Genomic DNA, 13112 nt, shown 5'->3' on the forward strand with positions numbered 1-13112 from the left:
CCCCCCATTTTTTGGTATGGTGTGCGCCTTTCGCCTCAGCTAGCTGCTCCATAGACGTGACATAGACAGTTCTTTATGTCTATGAGCTGCTCACGACTCCTGCATTCCAGCATATCGCCACCAAGCGGCTGGATCTGTAAACGTTTTTACAGGTGCAGATTACTTCATTAGTATTAGGTAAAAGGTATTTGTTTGGATGTTTATAAATAAATTATGAAGTCATTTTAACGTTAACAAAGGTCAATTACAGGAATTATAAGTTTATTTCGAAGTCTATGTACAAATGATTTTGTATATATGCTATATTAAATGTGTTTTTCGTGTGTAAACGGTAACCAGTAGCTGTGATGACAGTGTGACACCCCTGTAGGTAATGGAGGTGTCCGAATCAACAACACACATGTCTCCGACAGTGACAACAGCTTTGCGCATGCATCGTGTGCATTGATGGCACGCAGTGAATGTGTATACGTATACTATACTGTGTACACACGATATTGCGTTCGTACTGCACTGGCACAGCTGATCAAACCGCAATTCAGGAAAACGGTGAAGAAAAGTTGATGTAGATCTCAACTTTCTTGTCCGACAACGTCACAAAGGAGACCCGAATGTCTTGAAGGAAGGCCAGATGAGCACTACATGTTTCAAGAAAAGAGAGACCGCAGCTATTTAAGAATTTGGAAGAACTAGTGCCTGATTGCGAAGTTTGTGAATTTCTTCTCGACCCAAGGTCTTTCCTGACTCGCTGCTGGAGTCCGAACAAGTAGTACTACAGCGGGATTTGTGAGGTCATCCTACGGGCTGGTGTGCGCTAGTTGCCCGGGGATCGTTAACTGCAAAACTCGGCAATGTCTGGTGGTGGTGGAAGGGCCGTGAAAGGGTCGTTGGTCGCGAGGTTTTGTGCGGTGGCTGTCGTGCTGTGCCTGTGGTCTGTACAGGGTGAGTACACTGCAAAGTGTCTTGATTTAAGGTTTGAAAAGAATTTGTTTGACAGTTTGGAAATTGAGTCCTATCTTAAGAAATTCAGTTGTGACATTTTGTATTACAATTACTCATGGCCATTGATGGCAGGCATACGCTTATTTTGAACTAAGTATTTTGCATGCAAAGATTCATTGTGTTTTAACACGTGGAAAGATTCCCATATCTGGCCATCACTTGTCACCCTGTGCATGCTGTGCACAAACCCTATGGGACTGGTCTGAAAATGTCTAAGTATTTTCTCAGTAAAAATTCAAAATTTGTCCTTGCTAATTTTGACTTTTTAGGACATATTATTACTTTCTGATGGGTCATACTTCATTTAAAATTTTAAGGGAAAAATTACTGATGGCCAGATATGGGAACCTTTCCGATATGATGCGCCCCAACTATAGCATTGTCCCAGTGTGTAGGTTGGCGCAGACATTCAGGAAGTTTTAAGTTTTACAAATTATATTGGCTTATCCATGGCTTATCTACATGTAGCTCTATTGAAACTTAATGGTTCTTAAGTTGAGACTGGAGTGCTGAATGGTAACACATAGCAACCGATCATGAAAACTGCTGGATTGCTGAACGGTAACACATGGCAACTGATTAAAACTGACGTAACTCCGCCCCGATCTATATGCGCATGCCCCAACCATAGTTTACTCTCCAGACTATAGACTCATTCGGTGACAGCCATTTTCTGTGTTGGCACCAGGCTCGCGCTAGTCGTGCTCAGGTAGTACGCGCGCACTCCCGGCACCTTTGAACAATAGGAATACCAACATGGGCGCGCCTCGTCTTTTAAAATGCGTGCAGCATGCGCGTAAGGGTGACACCACCGCAGTAAAAGCTTCTAATTCTGGTCGCCGGATTTTAGTACAGATAGATTTGAAATGTATAAATGCTGCACTTGCATTATAGGTCAATTTATGCAAACCAACAGAATTTCTTAACAAACCAACTTAGCAAGTTCTTCTTCAGAGGCTAAAACAGAAAATTTTCTGTTTTAGCCTCTGAAGAAGAACTTGCTAAGTTCGCAACGTCAGGCCACATTAATTTTAAGATTTATATATTTCAGGTCCATCCAGTCAGTAAGCAGTTTGCAGCAGTTTTACTTTTTTTCATCCCATAATGTAGTACTTCCCTGCACTTTGGGGTTAATTTGCCCGACCTTGCTTGCCAGTGAACAGTCACTGTCTGCTCAAATCCCTTTGCAACTGACTTACTTTACTCCCCGAAATTCTCATTAAAATGGGATTAGTTCCAGACTAGCTCACATTCTCCCAATAACTGGCTGAACAACCTTCAAGAAACTTATCACCCGAATCCCATGAAGAAGACAGCATATAAATAAGCTTAATTCCGTTCGATAAATGTAAAATTCCTTTAGAGGGATAGTGAAAAATTTCTCCCTCTTGCCCACATTCGGCCAGAACAAAAAATATCTATTGTTTTCTTGCATTTTTTAGCCTCATTGTACAGTGATACAGTGGGTTTGCTTATCTTTCGGTTCATAAATTTCTTAACAGTTTAGGGAGAATCTTCTGAGTATCAAAACTGCCTGCTACTTGACTAATAATAATACTCTGCTCTCTTCTCACTTTAACACTGCAGGAAAAAATGCAAACATTATTTTTGGGTCGTGGGATGAATGGAATTCAGCGGGGCGGCCACGTTCAAAGACACCCTGCTGAGGTCTCCCGCTAGTCCCACTGTCCCACAAGATTTACCCATGAAATTGAGCAGACAACTCCATTGGAACAATTGCATTGTTGTCTGAATTATTTCTCCAGCGGATTGTTATCGATCATGATCCCAGGAAAACAACATGGGTTTATGAGGGCGTCGTGGTTGCAAGGATAGGTCAGTTGTGGGCAAAGCATTTCAAGATGTGTGAGTTCCACAACGGATGGTGTTTTAGAACACCGCCAAAGCGCTCCGATTTCACAAGCTTACACCGGGGAATTGGGGCGTCACAGTAATTACTCCTAGTAGTTTTTATAAAATTGAATACCTATCTTGTTTGTTCCCGAAAAACAGAGGCAGAATTTCAGGTACATGTTTACAGTGTAAATACGGCTCACAAAACTACCGTTCATTGTTGATTCAGTCAACAGTCACACATGCTACACGCAGGTAACATGAGTCACAAGTAAGGAATTGGTGATGCTTCAACACTTTCTTATATTGTACAGTGTACGTCTTGAAATCAAGAATCTTTGTTACAGGGTCTCAAACGTGTCTCTCCATGCTTTAAGTACCATCAGTGCCAGTAATCATATTGATGATGTTCAAACTGGAAGTGGACTGCCAAATAAATTTGTCATACATGTACATGGTTTTATTTCTTCAACCCTTCGCAAGAGCCCACCAGAATGTTGCTCGCATTCCATCTTTTGTAAAAGTGTTCTGTCCTTGCTTTCTTCATCCCATCTTGGGCGTAATTGCCAAATTAGCTTTGTGTCCTGTGGCCTGGAAATCTGTAATTGATGTATTTTACAATGTCATTTGCCCTTTTCTCGTGTGGTTGCTCTTTTATTGTCAGGGAGGAAGGCCTCATGCCAAGTGATTTGGGTTTTTTCTTCTTCAGTTGGAAGGCAATCATTAAATTGCTCATACAGGAAGCTATAAACTTGGTCTTTTCTGGCCATTGTTTGCCTTTTCCTTGCTCTACATTTTTGTGTGTTGCCAAAGGGCACGCAGACTTTCTTAGGGAAGGGGGGTGTGGAGGTAATAAACTTTAATTGGATTGCCTCGGGCCTTGGGTATGATTGATGGCAAATTGAGAATCAAATATTTGCTCTTTTGAGGTTCATTTCCTTTGTCTGTCTGTCTGATTGTCTTGATGTTGGGCCTGCTGCTGTAAGGCAAAAGCAGTCCATGGACTTATTTCTTGTCTCTGAAAAATGGCACATTTATCATTCAGGTCTGTGCAGGACTCAACTCGTGTACACATCATGTAGGTAATTTATGATTTCTGCCTGAAAGGATTGATACATTGTACCTATTCATCCACCCTTTCGTTTCAAACATTGTATGTGATGTCAGCCATAAATCACATAATGCAGAAAAAATATGATAATTAGGTTTTAAATAAAAGGCTACCGTACATGCATAAATTTGGGGTCCAAAAGTGTGACATTTTGGTGCCCCCGTTATGCCTGACCTGTATGTAATGTGACGTGGAATAAAAAAAAAATTAACTTCAAACTATTTTGTTAAGCAGGTACAATTTGTACTTTGCATTACATAATCACTCTTGGAGTTAGAATTCATTAAAATTATAATGTGTTCTGAATTTACAAAATCTTATGTCAGATGTAACAGGGACACCCAAAAAAATTGGACCCAGATTTATTGAACGACCCGTGTATTTAATTCAAAGATGTTTTGATGCAACTAAAAATAATTTTCATATTTTGTTAAATTTCAGTTGATTTTTAAGGTGTTCTTAACCTGTCGAACTATTTTGCTTTGTTACAAATTGTTAGTACCAATGTACAGAGATTTTCAAACTGGTTATTTTTGTTCTCAATATTGATCTCTTTAATTAAGAGGGTTTTATCACAGACACTCTCTCTGAAACAACAATGCACATCTCGGGATAGAAACAGCGGTTAACCCTGTAAGGCTGTATGACCATCACCGACACTTGCCAATCAATATTACTCAATTTTCTAATTTCCTGAATTTTGTAACAGTTTTTGACCGCCCTCTCTCCGCTATTATCTAGGCTAATCAGCAGGCTGGCTGCCATTCGGGTGCAGGCAGGCAGAAATTTGGGGGGCTTTTATGACCAGGGAGGCTAGTGAATAGAAATGCTTTCCGCTGCGTTAGGCAATGGGCATGTGCGGTTGCATGTAGGGCAGTTCAACAGGACTTGTGGCGGATTGCCTTGAAACATAGCATTGTGGTCGTCCCTGTTGGGGCTGAGGCTTATGGTCAGGGGGACGGTATGAATAAACATGGTGTGGTCTGCTAGGGGATCCAGACCCCGGCTGAAATAACGACACACAATTGCAATATCTCCCTCATGAAAAATGTGTATAGTTGATAAAAATGCCTGTTTTGACTATGCTTCCGGTGCATTTTAGTCTTAATTAATTCTCTCCATTGCTGTATTGTGAGGAAGATTTTTTCTTCTATTTTTTTTTTGGAATTTTCAATACAATTTTAAATCAAACTGCATGGCCAGAAATAGCACGCTGCCCCAGAAACACATTTTGAAATGACTTGTCTACTATGATATTCATGAATGATATAAATTTATGAACACGCAATGAACATCACACATATCCCATGTACATTGTACAATCATCCATTTATGTATACTAGTACTGGAATACATACAGATTACATGTCGTGTGGCAGACATAGTGTAAAAATGTTGAAATCGCCAAGAATCTCTCAGTAACTGAGTACATTTACACGTTCACATTTTTATGCGAAAGATGTACCCTAATCTTCCTGAACCCTTCCACAAACACACTGTCTGACTGGACGGTTAATTAAATCCTCCCTAGCCACATAATAATCAATGCAAGACAATTACCAGAGGGAGGGTTTTAATTCGCCCCTTTCATTAATTGATTGGGGATGACAAAAGGGGGGGGGGGGTGGTTGCATGGAGCAAATGAATACGCAAGGTCGTTTGGATGCCTAACAAAGGATCTTGTCTTTTTCATTGGGATACATCCGTACTCTGCAGCGTTGTAGAAATTTGTAGTCTTGTGTGATTGAATATTCTCCAAGTCTGACGGTTACTACACATGTACATTGTAATTTACGTATACCGTTTTGAATATGTTTGCTTGAAAACAATTTGTGCAGACTGTCATGAATTGTGATGTATCGTCATCTGTAAAATTCAATTTCAGTAAGCAAATTTATTAAGTTACGTGTAGCTGGTACTGCAGTGAATAATGTTTTGCCTATGTGTAAAAGGAAACATGGACATCTGAAGTGCAGATCTTCAGATGTTCGTAGCTGCCGAGTGTACTTTTAAATTATTGCTGAGGCATAATTGTGCATAACCGTTGTAATCGTAGAACAAGTTTATTTGAGAGAAACATTCTAGTTGAGTAGATCATTAAAACAAATCCTTGTGAATATGAATTTTATTCTCCGTCAGTAGACAGTGAATGACATTTAAAGCCACATCCGTGCGACTTTATTTTCCGATTATTTACCCTGCTGAGTAAACAACATTTTTATCTTGTCAAAATGATTCTACAATCGTACGACAGGACGGAATGTTGTTTATGATAATCAGGCTACCAAAGAAAAATATACAGCTTTTGTCTTCGGCCAGCCAAAACAGCGCTCAGCTAGCAGCACTGCGTGGAAAGCCAGCCGTGGGCAAGAGCAACGCAAGTTCAAGAACATTGAACGTCGTCGAGATTAGAGGAGAACAGAGTCCATGATTAAACCAGCGAGGGTCGTCAGTGGGTCGGCCGTGCCTGTTGGTTTACAGTGCTCGGTCTGACCCCTCAGCGCCTCGGCAAGTTTGTCTAGTTCAAGACCCATTTGTCTTAGGATCTGAGTGACATTTTTGACAAGCCAAATCTTTATTTTTTATAAGGGGAGCTCCACTTCATTATGGGGCCGGCCTTGTTTCATGTCAGCTAGTGCACAGTCCTTAAGCCTCGATGGATCAAATTTGTTGATGTTATTTTTGACAGGATGTGTTGAAATAAATGGTCGGGCACCAAATTAAAGTCTTATTTCAGCAAAAATGCCTAATTTTTTCCACACCAGTTTGTCCTGGAACCTCTGTCAAGTACCAAAGTGTACTGGATACTACATGTATGTTCCTTTTCAGCACATCATTTACATTTTATGTCTTTATGTCGGGTTTTTTTTTACAAACAAATCTAATTATATTTTGAAAAGCAGTTACTGCCATTACCAGATACAATTGCGAATTATTATCACGACTGAATACAGATCACGTAGTGGTGAACATTGTTAGCATTCCGCCATTGAAAAATATGACATGGTGATGGATGAGGCTGGTAACCTTTCTAGTGTAAATTAGCACAACTTTTTTCTAACTCCAAAACCCGATCATTCAATATCACAATCGCGCTTTTTTAAAAACATCATTTTGAATTATCCTGATTTCCTGGTGAGACCGCTCATTTATTTGTTATTTTTCACTTTTATTTGTAACCCTGGACCATTCTGACTTCCCTCTTAGCCTGGGAAATGTTCTCACTGAAACAAACATGAATCTCAACCACGGAAGGGGTTTCAGTGGGCCTAGCCCAGGCTGGATTTTAGAATCTGTACCCAGTCCCTGCGAGTTTATGCCTGGAGGGTTCTGACGATGTCAAGCATGGTTGATTTTTCCACTGTGGGCTGGGACCGCGGTCGGCCAGGCGGAAAATTCATTTTGACAATGGCCGGACAACATACAGCACTGGTTTAGTGATGAGAGATCTCCAATTCATTCTTGCCAGGATAATAAGTCTTGCGTAGAGTATTGTACAAAATGTAGTCCAACTTACAAGAAGTTTGATCTTCGTAGCTCCTTTCACCATGAAGCAAGGTTATGCCTGCAAAATTCTCTCTGTGAATTGAGATGAACCTCACAACGTTATAGAACCTCAAGGCATTGCTTTTTAAGTATCTGACAACATTTAGACAGTGTTACAATGTACCGGCAAATTTAAAGGCAGGTTTTTTCATGATGCAAGTTTTTTAATGTCACTCATTATGAATCCCCTTTGGGCTACCAGGTAATTGTTCAACCGGCTTTAAAACAACGTCTGACGCCTTGTTATGATCAGTTTCGTTAAGCGCAGACGCATTTTCATCGACTAGATCGCCTCACCCATTTAAATGACCCCACTTGGTTCTATAACTAACCCAACGTTGTCCAAATGCCGTGCAAACAATCAGTGCTGCCCGGTAAAGAATAGATCGAAATCTCGCAATCAATGAACGCCCTGTAGCCAAACTCTGAGATAGTTGGGATCCCTTTCCGCACCGTCCTTTCGCAAATTACCGCTTAAAGGTATGATATAGAATCCCGCGCCCAAGATTCTTACAGTAATGTGCACCACTTTCTTTTTAAAAAAAATCGAAGAAGAATCGTTACAGACGAGGTGGTGTCAATACTGTGACTCAGAATTGGTGTCAGAAGTCAACCTGGTCATGGATCGTCAACGGAGGCGTTGTCTAAGATCGATGCAATCTCGGTGAGGAGCAGTTACACTCAGAGTTTCGAAGACATATGTCTCGTGATGTCTGTATTTTTTATTGGGGGGGGGGGGAGTTTGCTCCTGCCACTTCTAATATAGTAATGTGACTTCATTTTATTATTAAAGATGAACATGTTTTCCATTAGTTATTCAGTGTATTGGGGAAAAAAGAAACCTGCATTTTTTTCAGCTAAGTTGGGGGAACCTCCTGAATTGACTACTTCATGATATCACACAAAGAATATCCATATTCTGCACATTTAACCCTAACCCCCCCCCCCCCCCCCCGGCCCTTTTGGCCAGGAACCATCCTCAATCCTGCAAACTCCTCCAATTGCCACCATGTAAAAATTGGGTTCAGCCTCAATCCTCCAAAATAATCCGTTATTTCTTGAATTTGTTCAGTGGAAGGGTGACCATTGCCTCAATCCTTCAAAATCCTCCATCCATCACTGCTAATGGGTTGAGGCAGTGCCGATGACATTCAGAAACAGTGTGGAGGATATCGAGCATAATGTAGGGCTCGATTATGCAACATAAACAATTTATACATTTGGTGTTGATGATGTCCCAAATATTATGACATATCCAGTCCCCCTCCCCAGATTATTTATAAACATCACTGTGGTTGAGGTTTCAATAAGAATTTGTTTGAAAATTTGTTAGATATTTTAATGCCGAAATTAAATTTTGAACACCACCAATTTTTATTTAATTGAAGCTTTAGAATCTGTACGGGGGATCATGAATCCAATTCGAGTGAAAGGTAGTAGATTTTGAAGATGTTTTAAAATCACCACTGGCATATAAAGCTGTTGAGCTTTTTTTATTCTTAAGACGTTATAAGAAGTCATTGGATGGATTATATCATACTTGCTCAAATCCCTTCGAGAGTGTCCAGAAATGGCAATGTATGGTGAATGAGTACCTCGATAACATTCTTGATCCTACCAGGGGATTAGTAGGAGCCGCCCACTTCCCATTCAATTCCCCGCTCTCCGGACAATCATGCGGTAGAAATGTTTCCGGGAGTTCTAACCCCTCGGTCTAATGCCAGACCTTGATTACCGTATGCATGAAATGTTTGAAGTTGCCTCTGGCAATTCACACATGACTGCTGTTGTTCCCGTGCACCAGACTACTTCTCGTGGGGCGTGTATCTTGTTGACGATACAGTGAAATGTCATGGGTTTCAGGGCATGTCAGATTTATCACAAGATACGACTGTCGGAGAAATATCAACCCTGACAGTGTCTAGTCTGTATTGACAAAAAAAGAAATTCTTATCTAATGTGAGAATTTTCGGATGCGTTTCTCTGGAGGGGTAATGTCACATTGAGAATATATATCTTTCTTTTTACGCATAAGTGCGTGTAGATTGTAAACGTTTCATGCAATGTCAGACTAAATTTGCCAGAAACATGAGGAGTCACATCCGCGTTAAAGTGCCGTTTCAATAATTTATCAAATGATGTAGTAGCTACGTTCTGATTGTCCATATGTTTGATTTTGTTCGTCTCCAATAATAACACCACTCCAAATTCAAAGAAGAATGTTCTAAACCTAACTTGTTGAAATTTCAGCTCAGTGGATATTATATTTCCTGAGAAAACAGTGAAAACAAACCTGCAACGTTTTGATCAGGAAACACGATCTCATCTATAATGCTCTCTATTCCAAAAAAATTGTCAATTGACCAATCGTTGGAAATTACCTGCATTTCTTCTCAAGCCAGACGGAATGATTTCCTGGAGGTTTTGGTACCAGTCAATCTTTAACCCTAACGTACCTGAATCCAGCAAAATCCACACCCCTGTTTCGGGGATTTCGGCGGATTCAAGATACCTCCATATTGCACAAACTGGGGGATTTTGATGGATTCAGGATTGTAAGCCTAGCAGAACTGCAGGATTTTGATGGATTCAGGATACCTCTTTATTAAGCTGTCGGGGGTCTTTGGCGGATTCAGGATCTCAACAGATTTACTCCCGTCTAACTGGTGGATTCTGATGGACTCACTGGCCACCAACATTTTTTGCATGGCAAAATTGATGGATTTTGCCAGATTCACGATACTTTCTAGTAAAAGACCCCTTAGGGTTAATCTAAGTGAGCTGTTCTATTAATTTGAGACGTTACTTATGGGATAAATGCAGATGGTCCTATATTTGCCTCTAATGGCTTCCTAAAATATTCCACAGGTCACATTTGGTCTGTGTGTGTTTACAGTGACCAGGGGAAATAGCCACACACCTTTGGCAGGTGCAATGCTTTATATTGATGGTCGTAGTATTAGCAAGTTTGATTGTAATTGGAATGGACTGCAGTTGGTTAAATCTTGAATTCGTTAAGGGCACTTTGGCTTTCTTGGCTCATATTAATGAAGCACTATGACCATCTCAGTGCATTAGTGCAATGTGTATCTTCATAGGTCGTTTTGTAGAGTTAGTTTTTTTTGGTTGTATTGATGGTGGAACTTTACAAAAAGATGAATACAGTACTTCAATTTTTTTAGTTACCAACAAATGTTACCCTAAGTTTCTCCTTTCAAATTTTTTTTACAAAGGACAATGTTAGGCACCCTGCCAGATGCAACAAAATGCCACTTGGTTGAAATAAAAACCCTGCTACTTGTGCAACAAATTGCAACAGTGGATTCTGTTGCATTGTGCAGTGAACCCAGTGCATACCAGCCTTGGCACCAAGCAGTTAGCCTGCTAAATGCAACAATATCCAACTCAACTCAAATGAGAACCCTGCCATATGCAACAAATTGCAACAGTGGATTTGTTGCATTGTGCAGTGAACCTAGTGCATACCAGCCTTGGCACCAAGCAGTTACCCTGCTAAATGCAACCAAACGCAACAGTGGATTCTGTTGTATATCCTTGGCACTATGAGCAGTTACCCGGTACCTTGCTTTTAAAATGCAACAAGATGCAACAAAGGACAGGGAATAGAGTTGGCTGCTACATGTAAATGCAACAGAATGCAACTACCTTTTACCTGAGTTGCTTTCTGTTGCATAATTTACATGTAGTAGGGTTACAGTGTTAAACGGATTGAAGACACAAAAGTTCAGCTACGCACTGAACCTGTAGAAAGTGAATTTCTCTACTGTTGAAAATGTGCTCGGTAGAAGAAAATGTCTTCGAATAGTGACAGAAATGATGCTATGTCATTGTCCAAAAAAAGAAAAATAATGTTCAAAATTTGAATGCGTTGTGGCTTTTGAACACTTACTAACCTTGTGTGAATCACTGTCTGGAAAAATTCTATCGAGTTTTGATTGGATAGACTCGGCTGATGCCCCACCTTAACGTGCCTCGGAATTTGCCAAAGTCAACCAGGTGGAAAACACAGTGTCTGTTAAGTGTCAAGGTAAATGTGTGCGATGGGACATGTTTCCAGTTCCCTGTCTGCATTCCGAGTCCCCGCGGAGTTATCGATTCGATAATTGTGCTGTCCTGTGAACATTAAAAACATTTACATTTCACGCTTGGAGGGGAAGCCGTTGTGCAAGAATTTGTCCTTGAAATCAGGGTTCAGGGTTGCGGCGGCCAGAATAATTGAGGAGAAATGGGCAATTTAGAATTCTGTCATAATGGACATTCCGAGAGATGTGTGCACAGTATTGTAATATCTCAGTCTTCAATCGTTTCTGCAATTTCATACGCAATACTGTGAAGTTTGGTTGCAAACATATTTAATGTAAAATATGCAGACAGTATCATGTTAATGCATGGTGCTTATTATACAATAAATGTATGTAAAACAAATTTTAAAAACCTGCAAACAGTTTGTTTAGATATGAGTTAGTAATCTAGACGGTTTGTCTTTGCCTAGCATGTACATTTAATTACCATACTGGAAATGGTTTATTGACTCAACTTAGAGTAACCATATAGATGTACATAATTCAAACTTTTTTAATTAAAGATGACATCCCTACTTTACTCAATATCAGCCTGAAACCAAAGAAAAAAAAACCCCAATATCACAACAACAACAAAAAACACAACACATACATTTTGGGGCCTACTGGTAGTAAAAATGAAGATTAATTCATTCCATAAAGATGTTCATATATTTAGGATTCGATTCAATTATTTCCATTGCTTGTGCCCTTTTAATCCAAGTAACATACATAACACTTGTATTACATTGTATTACTTTGTGTTACACTGTACATGTGTTACATTGTATTACGTTGTAGTACATTGTATTACATTGTATTACATTGTATTACACTGTAGAACATTGTATTACATTGTGTTGTCAGCCCTACTTATTCCCTGATGAATTTATGAAAAAAAAATGAAATACTAGGGCAGTTCAGGACAGTATCTAATCTAGAGTACTAGAACAAGCGGGTGTTTTTCCTAGAACAAGCAGGGTGCTTTTTAGGTAAAAGATCTAATGGCTTAAATTTTGAGGACAGATTTTGATGAGCATGGACTACAGAGTCAACCTACATGTAGTACCACAAGTTCATCCCTTGTCCGGTACTCAAAACACCAGTATTTTTTTTTAGGGGGGGGGGGGCGATGTCTCTTTCCTACCCTCTTGGTTACTATATCCAGGTGAGTATGAATCTTTCAAGCCTCCGAGTTTTTTATGGCCGCGGCGTTGAACTCTGTCATTGTTTGTGTAACATCGGGAGCATATTGATGCCAACAAATGACAAATTGTCGGCAGGTATCGATCGACCGAGGCTGTGATGAATAGCTGGGGCAGGTGTAGGCACACCCTGAACGCTGCGACTTGTGTGAGGAGGAGGTGAAAAAAGAGACTTTTTACAAAGTCGTTGCCCCTGCATTTTTCTCCAATCTGACTACCTTTAGTGGCGGATCCAGGATTTGCCAAAGGGTCGGCTAGGAGTTGAGGTCAGACATTTTTTTTAATGGAAGGGGAGTGGATGAGGTGCTGCAG

This window comes from Patiria miniata, unplaced genomic scaffold (assembly GCF_015706575.1).
Source record: "Patiria miniata isolate m_02_andy unplaced genomic scaffold, ASM1570657v1 HiC_scaffold_3, whole genome shotgun sequence".
NCBI classification, from domain to species: domain Eukaryota; kingdom Metazoa; phylum Echinodermata; class Asteroidea; order Valvatida; family Asterinidae; genus Patiria; species Patiria miniata.